The 13,599-nt window shown below is 41.0% G+C and overlaps 1 long non-coding RNA gene across 1 annotated transcript in view; it reads right to left on the reverse strand.

Annotated features, from left to right (window-relative positions):
• LOC143663466 (uncharacterized) overlaps positions 1-10,920 on the reverse strand; it is a 35,622-nt gene extending 24,702 nt beyond the window's left edge. Inside the window, exons 1-2 of the long non-coding RNA XR_013165919.1 lie at positions 10,828-10,920; positions 5,878-5,973 (exon numbers count right to left, since the gene is read on the reverse strand). This is a non-coding gene — a long non-coding RNA (uncharacterized LOC143663466). The remainder of the gene's footprint in view (positions 1-5,877; positions 5,974-10,827) is intronic.
• Positions 10,921-13,599: the final 2,679 nt, after the last annotated feature.

Below are 13,599 nucleotides of genomic sequence, written 5' to 3' on the forward strand. Positions count from 1 at the left end.
ACTCTACCAGGCTGGCATATGATTGTGACAAAATCAATGGATACCATAGTCATGGTCTGTGCTGTACCTACTTTACTGTGGAGTGGAAGCTCTGGACTGATCTGATGTTATATTGGATACCACACTGGTGGATCAAATGCTTTAAGCCGTCTGATAGTGCTGGCTGAGCACTTGTGGGCAAGAGAGGCAAACCCATACCTTTTTTTTTTTGTCAGAATGAAACACAGGCATATCTCTGGTGGCAGGAGCCCAGTCTAGTTAACTTTTTGTCCTATGGGCTTTTATATAAAATGCCATATGCCTCCAATAGCATGAGTTTTTCCAAGACAAATATTGTGGAAGTAATCTACAGTATCTCATTCCTATATTGGAGTGGAAAGGAGGCTGAGATTTTAGGTTTCCAATATGAGTGAATATATTAATATCTATTAACTATTCTAACGGTATATACATCACTATGCTACTTATTGCTTTGAAGGAGATATATTCTCAGTAGGTATCTATTCTGATACCTCACATACTAGTAATGCAAGATGTCCAGACTCAGATTATTCCATTGCCTGGTCAGGGAAGGACTCTAGGCTGAGATGTTTCATTTAGTCTTCTCTGCATCAATCCCTATGCTTAATGGCCCCATCAGCTGCTTGGAGATATCTTTAGGTATGAAAATACCAATGAAGTTTGAGAGGCAGATAGTTACTTGGCCTCATATATATAAAGATGTCTTTATATATTTACTTGATCATTGCTGAAGTCCACCTCTTAGATTATAATTTGGGTCTTAGTCTACCATGGGGACTAATTCAGAACATTCAAAGGAAGAGGGGATGTTTCCCAAGGAAGGGATCATGTTGCTCTTTATTTAAGTGATGCCTATATTTCTACTGCCTGCTTTATATTTGGCAATGTAATACTGGCCCTTGGCAGGTTTGATTGGTTGCAGAGAGGGGTACTGGTTATGTTGAAACAGTTGGTCCACAGAGATTCTTGTCCTCAAGACATTCTACTACCAACCCATTGAGAAAGTGATCTGGATTACTTTATTCCAGGCTCATCCTACTCCAGGCTCACCTTACTCCAGGCTCAGTGTTCTGAGTTGAAACAAAGGGTCTTTCTGGATTGTACTTCTCTGGGAAAGGCAGGAATTGGTTTGATTCTCTCACATAATACTTTGATTTGTACATAAAGTGTTCTTTTACTTCATCATCTTTACAACTACTTTCTCCATAGCAGCTTTAGCAAACCAAAACATCCCCTAAGCCCACTTCTGGCCATGCTACCTGTAGAGGGTGTGTGTCAACCAGGCTTGCTCAAGTTGTTGTTAGGAGTTGAAAGACACATCATTCTCAGGGATTGTCAGGGCAGAGACTCAGTTTTCAAAGTGGGTTCATATTCATCCATGGGCCTTTCTAACACTCCCCCCTTTTCATCACGGCCATGGTCATTGCTCAGTCAGTCGCTTAAAGGAGATAGCCCCTTTCCCAGGACAGCTGCATTTAATGTTCAAACTGTTTTACTGTGCTGTGAGGACCAGGAGGAGAAAACGGGAGTAGATTCAGCCTGTCAGCTCATTGTTGAGTAGCTTCTGTCTTGGTTTGGTAATGCTGCCAGAATACATTATACCAGAAATGGATCAGCTTTTATAAAGGGATTTATAAAATTCCAAGTTTACAGTTCTACAGCCTTAAAAATTTCCAAATTAAGGCATCTAGAGAAAGATACCTTGACTCTGAAGAAAGGGCCAGTTGGTGTCTGGGTTTCCTCTGTCACATGGAAAGGCATGTGACCAAAGTCTGTTGGTTCTTGTTCCTGGTTCTGTTCCCTTTAGCTTCTGATTCCAGTGGCTTTCTCCTTAAGGGTCTGTGGCCCCTCAGTTAGCTGCTCTGGGGCAAACTCTGGACTTCATTTCTTAGCTTCCTGTCACTGACTCTCTCCAGGTTCTGGCTTGCTTAGCATCTCATGGAAAGGCACATGACAATGTCTGCTGGGTTCTGGTTACTGTCTTGCTTCTGTCAGCTCTCTAGGCCCCTGGTATTTCCCAGGGATTCAAAATTTCCAAACATCTGCCTCTAGGCATCTGTTATCTTTGTTGCTGTTCCAAGCAACTCCAAATGTCTGTATCTAAACTCTTGCTCTTTCCCTCTTGGTGAGCTATCTTCAGGACTCCATTAAATTAATTAAGACCCATCTTTAATGGGCAGAGTCACATCTCCATCTAATCAGATGGTCCAATCAACAATTGAGTGTGTCACATCTCCATGGAAACAATCTAATCAAAGCCTCCACCAGACAATAGGTCTACCCCCACAAGATTGGATTAAGAAAAAGAACATGGCATTTCTGAGGTACATAACATCTTCAAACCAGCAAATAAGCTTTCTTCTATAAAAGCTTATTACTGTCAGACTGCAAGAAGTCAAGAAAGCTAACAATATGAAACAGCTCAGTTCCAAGGGCCACACAGGTATCATGAAATTGAGCTGATCAGTAACCTAAAAAAGCCAATAGTGGTGCATACTACAGATTGCTTGGAGAAGGCTTCAGAAGTCCAAAGTAATAGCAAAAATGGACTGGGGCAGTTTGTGCTGTATGCTCCATGGTCCATGGGTGCCCTCCTATACTTTGCAGCCTTTGGCAGGAGTCACTCGTTTGGCATGCAATTAGAGATTTAGATTCAGAAATGTTAGTCTTTATTGGTAGCTCAATTTGTTTGTTTCTTATGAAAAAAGAGTCCTGTACTATGGATATTGAAATAAGTAACCCAGGTGTTCAACCAGTTTCCATAGTACATGGTCAGGTTTCATCTTAAAGAACCTTGAGTTCCCATTCCAAGATGGTGGAGACCCAGAGGGAAAGACTGACACATGAACAGGTCATTATAGAAAGACCTCAAGGGCCTTCCTCCTGATCTTTCTCTTTTGCTAGCTACCAGAATGCAACACACCTGAGACAAATTGGCTTTTCATAAAAGGGGATTTATTTTGTTAGTTCTTCAGAGGAAAGGTGGCTAACTTTCATCTGAGGTTCTTTCTTACATGGGAAGGCTCAGGGTAATCTCTGCTGGCCTTCTCTCCAGGCCTCTGGGTTCCAACAACTTTCCCTGGGGTAATTCCTTTCTGCATCACCAAAGGCCTGGGCTGAGTTGTGAGTGCTGAGATGAGGTATGCCAAGCTGCTTGGGCTGTGCTACATTGCACTCTCTCATTTAAGCACCAGCCAATTAAGTCAAATGTCATTCATTGCAGCAGGCACGCCTCCTAGCCTACTGCAGATGCAATTAGCAACAGATGAGGTTCATGTACCATTGGCTCATGTCTGCAGCAACAAAACTAGGTGTTTTTACCTGGCCAAGTTGACAACTGTGTCTAACTACCACACCCTCTGCCTCAGGACATGTGGAGACTCAGTTGCAAGTGATAATGCAAAGATAAAATTTCAATCAACTTTTTGGTGATATTCTTGCCAGATTCATTAGTGATTTTGTCAAATGATACAACGTGGCCATACTAAAGTTCTAAGGCAGCATGCAGCACTTCAGGGAGGATTCTGCATTGTATTCTTTCCAGATTCTTGTTATTATCCAGCCCCAGGGAGGAAAATGCAGCTTCTTCCCTTCTGTCTCTTTCTCCTCCACTCTCCAGTTGCCCCCAGCTGCCCACACTGGAGGAACAGAATGCCATATATACAACCAAACTTATCTTCCTCTCCTTTCTTCCCCCATACCAAGCTCGTTCTGACCAGGAGTGATGTCCATCCTGCCTCTGTCCAGGATCATATAGAAGAGCCAGCTGCTGGAGTTCTACCTCTCACCTTCTCAGACATAACCTCAAGGAGCTCCCAGTCTCCTTGAGTTCTCTTTCAATGTTGCTTTAAATGACTTTGCCCTTGTTTGTTTGTTTTTTTTAATTTTAATGATTTGTTCTTCTCGCTTAACACATTCTTAGACTTTTTCCCTTTTAGGCAAATGAAGACAAAGCTGTGTGATTTTGTAATGTGCTTAAGGTGTGGGGGTTATTTGAAGGATGCTAGTGTGAATAAAGGGATAGGCAATTAGCCTGTAAGCCTGGTGAGGAGATGCTGCTGGGGAATGCTGGGTAGAATATAGGTTTCTCACACTGTTTCTGTCCAGCTTTTAATAGAAAAAAATTTTATTGCAGAGAATACCACTGATTTGTAAACTTTGTAAAACTCAGAGACAGACTAGCTTTTTTGCCATATGTCTTGTCTCTGTGTCACCTTTTCCTCAGGAGAAAATACCCTATCTATTTTTAGCAGAATTAAGACCATTCCAGTCACCACATTTCACATTACCGGGCTTAACTGGCCTTTGTCCAAAAATATGTGAACATGAGATATTTTTTGGATTGGAGAGGCAGCTGTTGGCCATGCCCTCCAGATGTTAGGCCCTTTCTAGTTTATCAATGGTGATATTTTTCTGGAAAGAGTGGCTCAGGGGTCCTTGGGAATAGCTTTAATAAAGCAAAATTGGCAATATCAGAGGTGTTTTTTATAAAGAACTTGCTGATTTTCAATGCATGGGATAAGGGGTCCACCTCTCCTGGAAGCTATATTGCCCAATGGCAAATGAATCAGAGACCTCAATAACCAGCTATGAAGCCTGAAGAGTCCCATTGTGTCTTATCTTTTATTGCAGTTAAGTCATGGCAACACAACCAGTGGTTCTATGCATCTACTTGCTTCTTAGGCACCAGCCCTAATTTGGGAAGTTTGCAATATTTTTTCTATTCTCTAGATAAGTTTCCATATGAATGTTATATATATATATATATATATATATATATATACCTTTACTGGCATACAAATGTAGCAAGTAAACACTCTGAGCTCAATTTGTTTGTGGGGAGTTATTATAATACATTCATTTTATTGCACTGGAAATCTAAAGATTAGATACATACCTCTTCTTTAGAGTTTTGATGTATTGTGTCTTTGAGCATTTATGCCAATTATTTTGAAATTTAAGTGAAATGAGTACAGTTCATAATATCTTTGCAGCTCCTCTAGGTTGTTAAACTTAGGGGATATATCCCTATTTTTATTGCCGTTTTATTCTTGATCAGTGTCACCAGTGAAAGCAGTCATAATTCTTATTTGAAATATGAAATGAAACTTTAATGTCTTAACCCAGATTCCTGAATGCACAACCTGAGAGAATTTGGGCATGCACTTTATTAGGAAGTAATACCAATGGAGGGAAAGATGAACATGAGACAGGGTTAAGGAGCAGCCCTTGAGGATGAAGTACTGAGTGGTCATCACTAAGGGTCACTATGACTCAGTTACAACAGGGTGAACCTCTGAGGAACCCACAGACACATCTCAGAATTGTCCCTCCTGGGGGAACAGGAGTCTGTGATTCACTCAACTCTTTCAGCCACACATTTCCAAGAAAAATATTGTGGGAGAAATCTATAGTATCTCATTTCTATTTGGAGTGTAATGACTGCTGAAGTTTTAGGTCTCCATTTCTTCATGAAAATTGCATTTCTAATGGAGCACTCATCACCATATGACTTATTTTAGATAAAATTCTCCTCTGAACAATCTCATTACCTTCTAGTTTTTATAAACTATTCATTCTTTGACCCTCTGTGGTGGGTGGAACTGTATGTACCCAGATAATCATGTTCTTAGGGCTAATTCATTCTTGTGGGTGTAAACTTATTGTTAGTAGGACCTTTTGATGAGATTCCATCAATTAAGTTATAGCCCAGAGTGGGTCTTAACTCTCTTACTGGAGTCCTTTATAAAGGAATGTAATTCAGAGAAAGAGAGAGAAAGCCATGGAAGTCAGAAGCTGAAAGCAATGAAACTGTAAGAGAAGGAAGAGACCAGCAGATGCCGCCATGTGCCTTACCATGTGGTAGACATGCCAAGGATCTCCAACATCCAGCCTTCAGGTAGAAAGCATCACCTTGATGATGGCTTGATTGAACAGTCTCATAGCCTCAAACTGCAAGGTAATCAATTCCCATTGTTAAAAGCCAACCTGTTTCATGGTAACTTTCAGTAGCCTAGCAAACTAAAACACCCTCTAAGAACTACCACTTTTTGAATCAGAAAAATCCATGCTCATTTGAAGGGAAGAGTTTAACTGTGTCCTCTGAAATTCTACCTTTTCTTTGGTTCCCATGCATTCTAACAAAACCTGACCTGGGATGCATGAGCTTCGAATGTAAAACACCCAAGGACTCAATTAGAAGAAAGATTGAGATGTGAATGCCCTGGCTGTCTAGCCTGAATTTCCTGGTTGGACTAGACTCTGTGCTGATCAACCAAGGTGAATGCGTCCTAAACTGTATGCTCTGATTCTGCCTCCAGGGATCTGTGTGAGGGGTGTGAACCTCATCTTCCCAGTCCCAGGGCATGCAGCCTTGGCCACCCTTTCACACTTGTCTGTCTGATGCTATTGCCTTATATATTAAAGGGTTTTTCTAACCCAGAGTATTTGTGATGATTCAAATGGTCTTTTATATTTTCCAGATGTCCTGGACATGGTTTTACCTCTAATTTATCCCCAGATAAATTTCAGAAGTTGATTGCATGGACAATGTTTACTGGGGGACTGGGCCACTCTAGTCTTCTCCACAAGGTTCACCCACCTTTTAAAAAATATTTTCATTTAAGAAAACATACAATATTCTTAGAACCACCCAAAATGGAAACCTTACTTATCTTGCCCAAAACCTATTTTCTAAAAGTACCCAAATAATCATTGTAAACCTGTATTTGCACAGTCAGTTTCATAAACCAATTTAAAATTAAGGCAACAAGGAAAAACCTACAAATTCAGGTAACAGAGTTTCTTAAATTCTAAATATTAAACACTAACTTAAATATTATTTGATCAGCTGTCAAAACTGTGAATGTTCTCAAAATATCACCTTTAGCCCTCATATGTGTCTCTGGCTGTTCAATCTTACTAGTGTGATCAAACCTGTAATAATTGTCTTTGTGTAAAATATGTTCAGTTCCTTAAAGTGGTGGTGCCCCTTACTTTATAGCCTTTTTGGACTGTGGGCTCCTTTTCTCTTTAGCATGGTTACTCTATCTGAGAATGCATTTTGGGGAATGAGATCTAGCCAGAAAATGGATCATTTCTCAGTCCTGGCTATAGGGTCATCCACCTGGATTGAATATCACTATGTAGAGTTGATAATATCTCTTATGAGGCTGCTTCCAGGTTCACATAGAGGAAACACATGATGGAATGCAGGAAAGTTTCAGCCAGATATCTCTGAGTCTTCTTTCTTGATGCTGTTAGCACTACCAGAAATATGATTGTCTCTGGCAGACTGAGGAAATAGTTCATCATAGTCAACACTGTACCTTCTCCTCTGGGCAGCCAGGTGTCTGTCTGGGGAGATGTGGAGTGAAAGTCTGATTCCATTCCAGTCAATATGGGTCACACTGCTGAGTTAACTGATCCAGTGATGTAAAAACAAAAGCCAGAGATATTTTCTGCAGTTGGTCATGACTTGCAGCCTTAACTTCTCTTTTAATGCTTGGTAATGCTTTCTTGAAAGAGTGGTAATATTTTCTTGAAAGAGTGGTAATGATTTCCTGGATGAGTGTATCAGAGGTTCTGGGGAATGGATGTCATACAAGGAAAATAGACAGTATTAGGGCTGCTTTAAGACAGAGCTTGACAGTTGAGGGGACATGGTGGTAGGATTTCATCCCTCCTGGCAACTGTGCTGACCAATATACTTTGTAAGAACCATCCAGCTATGAAACCTAGGGCTGTCATTGCATCATATCTTTCTGGTGGTGATGATGTTGAGCTAATGCACATGGTGGTTTGTGATTCATCCGGTCCCTCAGACATGATTCCTTTTGTGAGTGCTGGGCTGCTCTGTGCCCAGATAACATTTGCAGAAGGGGAAGATTGTAAGGTTTAGGAGGGGAAAGAGAGAAGAGGCAGACCAAAAAACCTTAGAGTGGGTGAGTTTATTCCTGTGCTCCCAGGCAGAGCTCACAGAACTCCAGGTAAGGAGTTGTGAGCTCGCTGCTGGGTCCTGGTGCGGGCGGTTTTTAAGCAAGGGGGTTAGGTGACGTCTAGAAGGGGCGGCACATTTTATACAGCTCCAGTCATGGTGACCTTCCCTGTTCCCCCAACCTAAAAAAGATCATTTTAGCCTGAAGAGTGTGTTTGTCAAGGAGAGTTTGTCTCAATTAGTCCCATGGAATTCCTGAACTTGCTCTCTAGAGATGAAAAAATTTCAGAATAGAAATGAGGAGCCACTTTCAAAGTAATAAAACTTTGAGCTCTTCATTGTGGGCTCTTCTGATGATGTTTCATGTAGTCTTGGCTTCTTTCAGTGCAGTGAGCTGGTCAAAGTAATTAGTCTGTCTTTTTCAGGCTGGCTTTTCTGGAGCCCTCAAGATTAAACACACAAGGGTGGAGGCATGTTCTGTCCTGGTTCATGCGCCCATCCCATTTCACCTTCATTAATATTTGTCTTTTCTTCCTTCATTCTACCACAGATGACTGGCCACCATGACATTTGGTCCAGCTCAAACCCAGATTTCATACAGCAAGAGAGAGGCAATTAAAAACTTGCAGTGAATTTTTATTTTCTTCATCCTATGCCAAGGGAGAACTGATGTTCCAACCTGTCAGAAGAATACAGGAATTTCTGTTTTCTGTCCAGGTGGGTGATGGTTTCTTGGAATGTGAGTCTCTTCAGCAGAATGCAGAAAGAGCACAGGGCTTATTCCCAGTCTCTACACTTCACCAGCCTGCATTCCTAGGAAGGTTTCCTGAAAACCACACACACATAGGTGATGATGTTCTATTACTTCAAAGGAGTTGTGTCAATTATTGTGGGAAAATTCAGGTTTAGAACAAATGATGGTGTATCATTTAAAGATGAAAAATTCTTGCAGACAAGAGCTTGCCTGAATAATGCTTCACATAACAGAACCTGAGGCATCTCAATTAGGAAAAGCTCAGTGTGGAAGCATCTCCCTGTTAACCACGGGGAGAACGAGGTTGGTCTTTACTGTTTTCTTCACTCACTGAGCATCTGGGACTCATGTGCTCAGGAGCTGTGGGTCTGTGGAGCAGTAAGATGGATTCAGCTCTTCTTGGAAAATCCCATGAGGCCATATGTAGAATCTCTCTTTTTAAACCCTGTACATTTCCTGTTACATGCCTTTGACTATAGGTGAACAACTAGTTAGATCAATCACCCAAAGCATGGAAATTTTCCACTACAATCTTTCTGAAAACATTTATGTGCCATGGGATTTAAGTGTTCGTTTCCCATGGCTTGTAGTGAGACCTGGTCTGACATGCCTTACCTTTCTATTCAAAACACCCGTGGTTGAATCAGGAGGAGAAGTGAGATATTTTTCTATACCTTCTCTTTGCATTCCCTGACAGAGCATAACCCAATTGCATGGGCAGACAGTCACCACACTGACTGTCTAAGGGGATGCTTTCAAAGCTATTTTGCTTTGACTTTTGCCCTTTGGGTGGGGGGAGCAGGTGGCAGTGGTACCCACATTATCCCAGCCCCTGCTGGATACAGCCTGTCCTCTTTAGCCCTTGCCTCATTAATAGGTCCCTACCCATCCAGAATATTTGGGATCATCCAGGTAAGATTTCTCACCTTCTAAATGCCCTGAAAGAGAGTCCAGGTCCAATTTATACCCATAAAATCCACTGTATGCAGAGTCCTTGGGCAGTATTTATTGTGTGCATGGGCTATGTGGGTCTTTCCAATTTTCTCACACCCACGGCCCTCAGATCTCTGACTATTCACTTGATTCGCCTTGGACCCTGCCTTGAGCTCCCTTTAGAGACAAGGTGAAGGGTCCAGTGATGTCAGTGCTGAGCACAGGGCTGACCCATGAGAAGACACAACCTCTGATAGACAGAGATCATTTATCCTTCTGCCATTATAAGCCCAAGTTGGGCTTCAATGGAATTACCTGGAGGTCTTAACATAGGTGAGTCCATTTTATGGATCTCAGTCCTGGCTTTTCTTAGTGGAGTGAGGAGATGAAGGTTAAATGAGTAAGCATAAAGCTAAGAAAACTCTTTTCTGGTATTCTTCTTGTGGTAGTGAAATGAGAACTACAGGTTACTAGTCTTAGGCATGCATCTACCATATGACTCTTGTCTATGATATTTAAGTGTCACAGGCCACTTATTTGTCATGATTAAATTCCCCTTGTGCTGCCATTTCTAAAAGTACATGGTATCTGACTTGATGTCACCCATTAAAAGCTTAATTCTGTTGTCTTTTGAAGAAATGGCCTGCCTCAGTGAGAAATTATTATATTTCAGGGTTTCCTAATCTTCTCAGTAGTCAGGTGTGCTTCCAGAATGACTAGATCAGAAATCCAACACTGGGTATTCTAATTCCTTTTAATTTTTAGTACCCATAATAGCCAATGATACTGAAGTGTTTTTGTTTTTTTATTCTATGTGCTTCAATTAATTGTTCCTGAATTCTCAGCTATATATGAACATAAACTGCAATCCAGTTAGGAAAGATGATTTCTTACATATTCAGACAATAATTCATTTCCTGCAGCATAACATACAGCAGGACTTCTCCTTGCATACTTCTCCTCGAAGTTTCTGTCGTAACTTCAGGAAGGTCAGATGAGCTGCTCAAGTCCAACAGGGGCCATTGGTGCCCGCAATCACCTGCCTAGTACCATGGAGGGACCTGACTACCAAAATGCCTGCAGGTCCTGAACCACCCTCCACCTTAACTGTGGGGTACTTTTTGGGAGTAGGGGCTAATGATCATGATGAGTAAAATGAAAATATTGTGTGTGTAGTACTTACCTCTGCTTTTCTTCTGTAATCACCCAGGTAGTGACAACCCAATGTATTATTAAATCACTGCTTCTCAAAAATCCAGATTCAAGAATTTTTCTCTGAAAAAAAGGAATTCTCACACTGTCTTAGTACCAAGCAAGTCCTAACAAAAGGAAATCATTCATTTTAGAAATTCCTGATTACCATAGGTATATGTAAATCTGTACCAAAAGCTAATTTTACGCTCATTGAATTCTTACCTTATTAACACTTAGGTTTTGGAAGGTGTCTCTTCATTTCTTGAGCTATTAAGAACCACTGAGAACTTCTCACTTGAAAAAGAGCAACGTATGTTCTTTTTTTTAGAGAAACATTTAATTCATTCCTCAGATAAGCCACCTTCTCCTTCAGCTCCTGTAAATTTGAGTGGCATCTGGTCTGAGGGTACTACTTAATCATTTGAAACTCCCAGGACTAAATCAGAAGGAAGAGTGAGATGTGTTTTAAACCCACTCCTTCATGAGTTTCTTATTTGTAGCCAGAATCACATGGTTAGACTAGACCCTGTGCTGACTCAAGGTGAAAGTTTTCTCAATTGTCTGATTTTGTCCCTGAGGGTCTATCTGGGGAGTGGGATTCTCTTCTTCTGTTATATGAGAGTGTTTATTTTGGTCCCCTCCCCCTGCCAGGCCCACTCACCCTTAGCTCTCACGCCTGTCTTGCATTTCATCAGCTCAAGATATGATCATTCTTCCTATAATTGTCATACTGGGGTACAGGTTTAGTTTCTTAGTTTTGGTACTTTTTATGTGATTTCCTTTTATTGCCTTGCCGGTTCATTTTCCCTTAGTCATGGTTACTCTGAGAATTCATTTTGAACACAAGTTCCACCCAGAACTTGTAAATGGATTAGTCCTCAGTGTTGGCTGTATGGTTATCTACTTGGGTTGATTGTCACTTTCTTCGGTTGATGAATGAGCCCTTAGACTGTGATATCTCATCGCAACTCTCCAAAGTTCACACAAGAAACATAGGACTGAAAGCAGGAAGGTTTTAGCCAGATAGTCCTAAACTTTCTTTCTTGATGCTTTTGGTCCCACCAGAAATGTGACTGTGTCAGATTAGATAAGAATAGTGCTCACCATGGACAACAGCAGAACGCTCTCCTCTGGGTAGCAACGGTAGGGCAAGTTCTCAGACCTATCAGAAGTGTTGATACTTTAACGGTAGGGCAAGTTCTCAGACCTATCAGAAGTGTCGATACTTTAACGGTAGGGCAAGTTCTCAGACCTATCAGAAGTGTCGATACTTTAAAGGTGAAATGAAATCTACAAGAGACCAAAAGCATAATTTAGACTTCTAGGCAAGCCTGGCACAACTAAAAAGGAAAAATACTCCATTGCACTTTTAAGTGGGGTGTATGATCTAGAAACCAATCATCAAAGAATTGTAGAAAAAGTTTTGGAAGGTAGACTTCTACCTTCAGCATATGTTCAGACATTTCTTCAGAAATTCAGACATTTCAAATATGAGGTTACTTAATCTTTATCTTATGACTGTTCATCAGAGAAGAATGAAATTAGCTATACTTTTGATCACAGTACTTTTCTGCCTCCTGTCTTAGGAAATGACTGGGTTAAAATCTTTCATATCCTTGCAGTGTACTTTAGGGTATTTTCTTGAAGGTTCTGGTCTCTTCTTTAATCAGTCAGTTGGTGTTCTTGATGCTGAATGCTGAGGAAATTGTCTAATATGCAGTACTTTTCCAATACCCTAGAAAAAAATTTACCAGTAGATGCTGTGGACTGGCACAGATATAGATAGCTGTCATATGTAGGTTCTCTGGGAGAAGGCTCTGAGGCAGAGCATTTCCCAGTTGTTTATTTGGGATCAGCTTAGTGGGCACCTGTGGTACTTTGAAGATGTATGTACCCCCAGAGAAAAGTATGTTTTTAAACCTGATCCATTCCTGTGGTAAATAAGACCTTTACATGAGGCCACTTCGGTTAAGGTGTGGGCCCACCTCAATCAGGATGTTTCTTAATTCTATTACTGGAGGCCTTTATAAGTGGATTGAAATTCAGATATAGGAGAGAAAGCCAAAGGGAGCAGCCAGAAGATGAACATCAACAGAACCCAGAAGATAAGGGTGAGAACAGGAAACACCATAATGTGTCTTGCCATGGGACAAGCTGAGGACTAAGTATTACCAGTAGCCAGCCCCAGAATTCTATAGTCTTCAGGGAAAAAGCATCACCTTGATGATGATTTAATTTGGACTTTTTCCTAACCTCAAAACCATGAGCAAATAAATTCCTATTGTTTAAACCAAACCATTGCAGACTGTTGGGTTGAGCTGCTGAATAAACTAAAAACAGCACCCAGTGTGGAAGTGGTGGAAACACAATCAGGCAAGTGCAGAAATTGTATTAACTCAGCCAGTCCCATGGTAAACTCTGAAGTCAGGATGGCCCTTTACACTTCTTATCCCTGAGTTTATCCATTACTGCATGCAAGTGTCCTAGGAACAAGATGCGAAAAAGGGAGACATGAACCAAACCACTGTGGGTTTTAAGGTTGGAATCAGGAAGTCAGATTAAATTTCTGTCTGGATCTTCCTTTATCCATTTCCAAATTGATTTCCTTTCTGTATTTAATTTCCTTAACTTTCTCCATGGTTAGAGATATGATTGTTAGCAATTCTGCAATCATGTGCTTATAGCTTTATATCCAAGACAAGACAAGGAATCCCTTTCCATTCCCTATGGTGAACTACCAATGGGGTGTCAAGTGCCTGGC

The sequence above is a fragment of the Tamandua tetradactyla genome, chromosome 19, assembly GCF_023851605.1.
Source record: "Tamandua tetradactyla isolate mTamTet1 chromosome 19, mTamTet1.pri, whole genome shotgun sequence".
Lineage (NCBI taxonomy): Eukaryota > Metazoa > Chordata > Mammalia > Pilosa > Myrmecophagidae > Tamandua > Tamandua tetradactyla.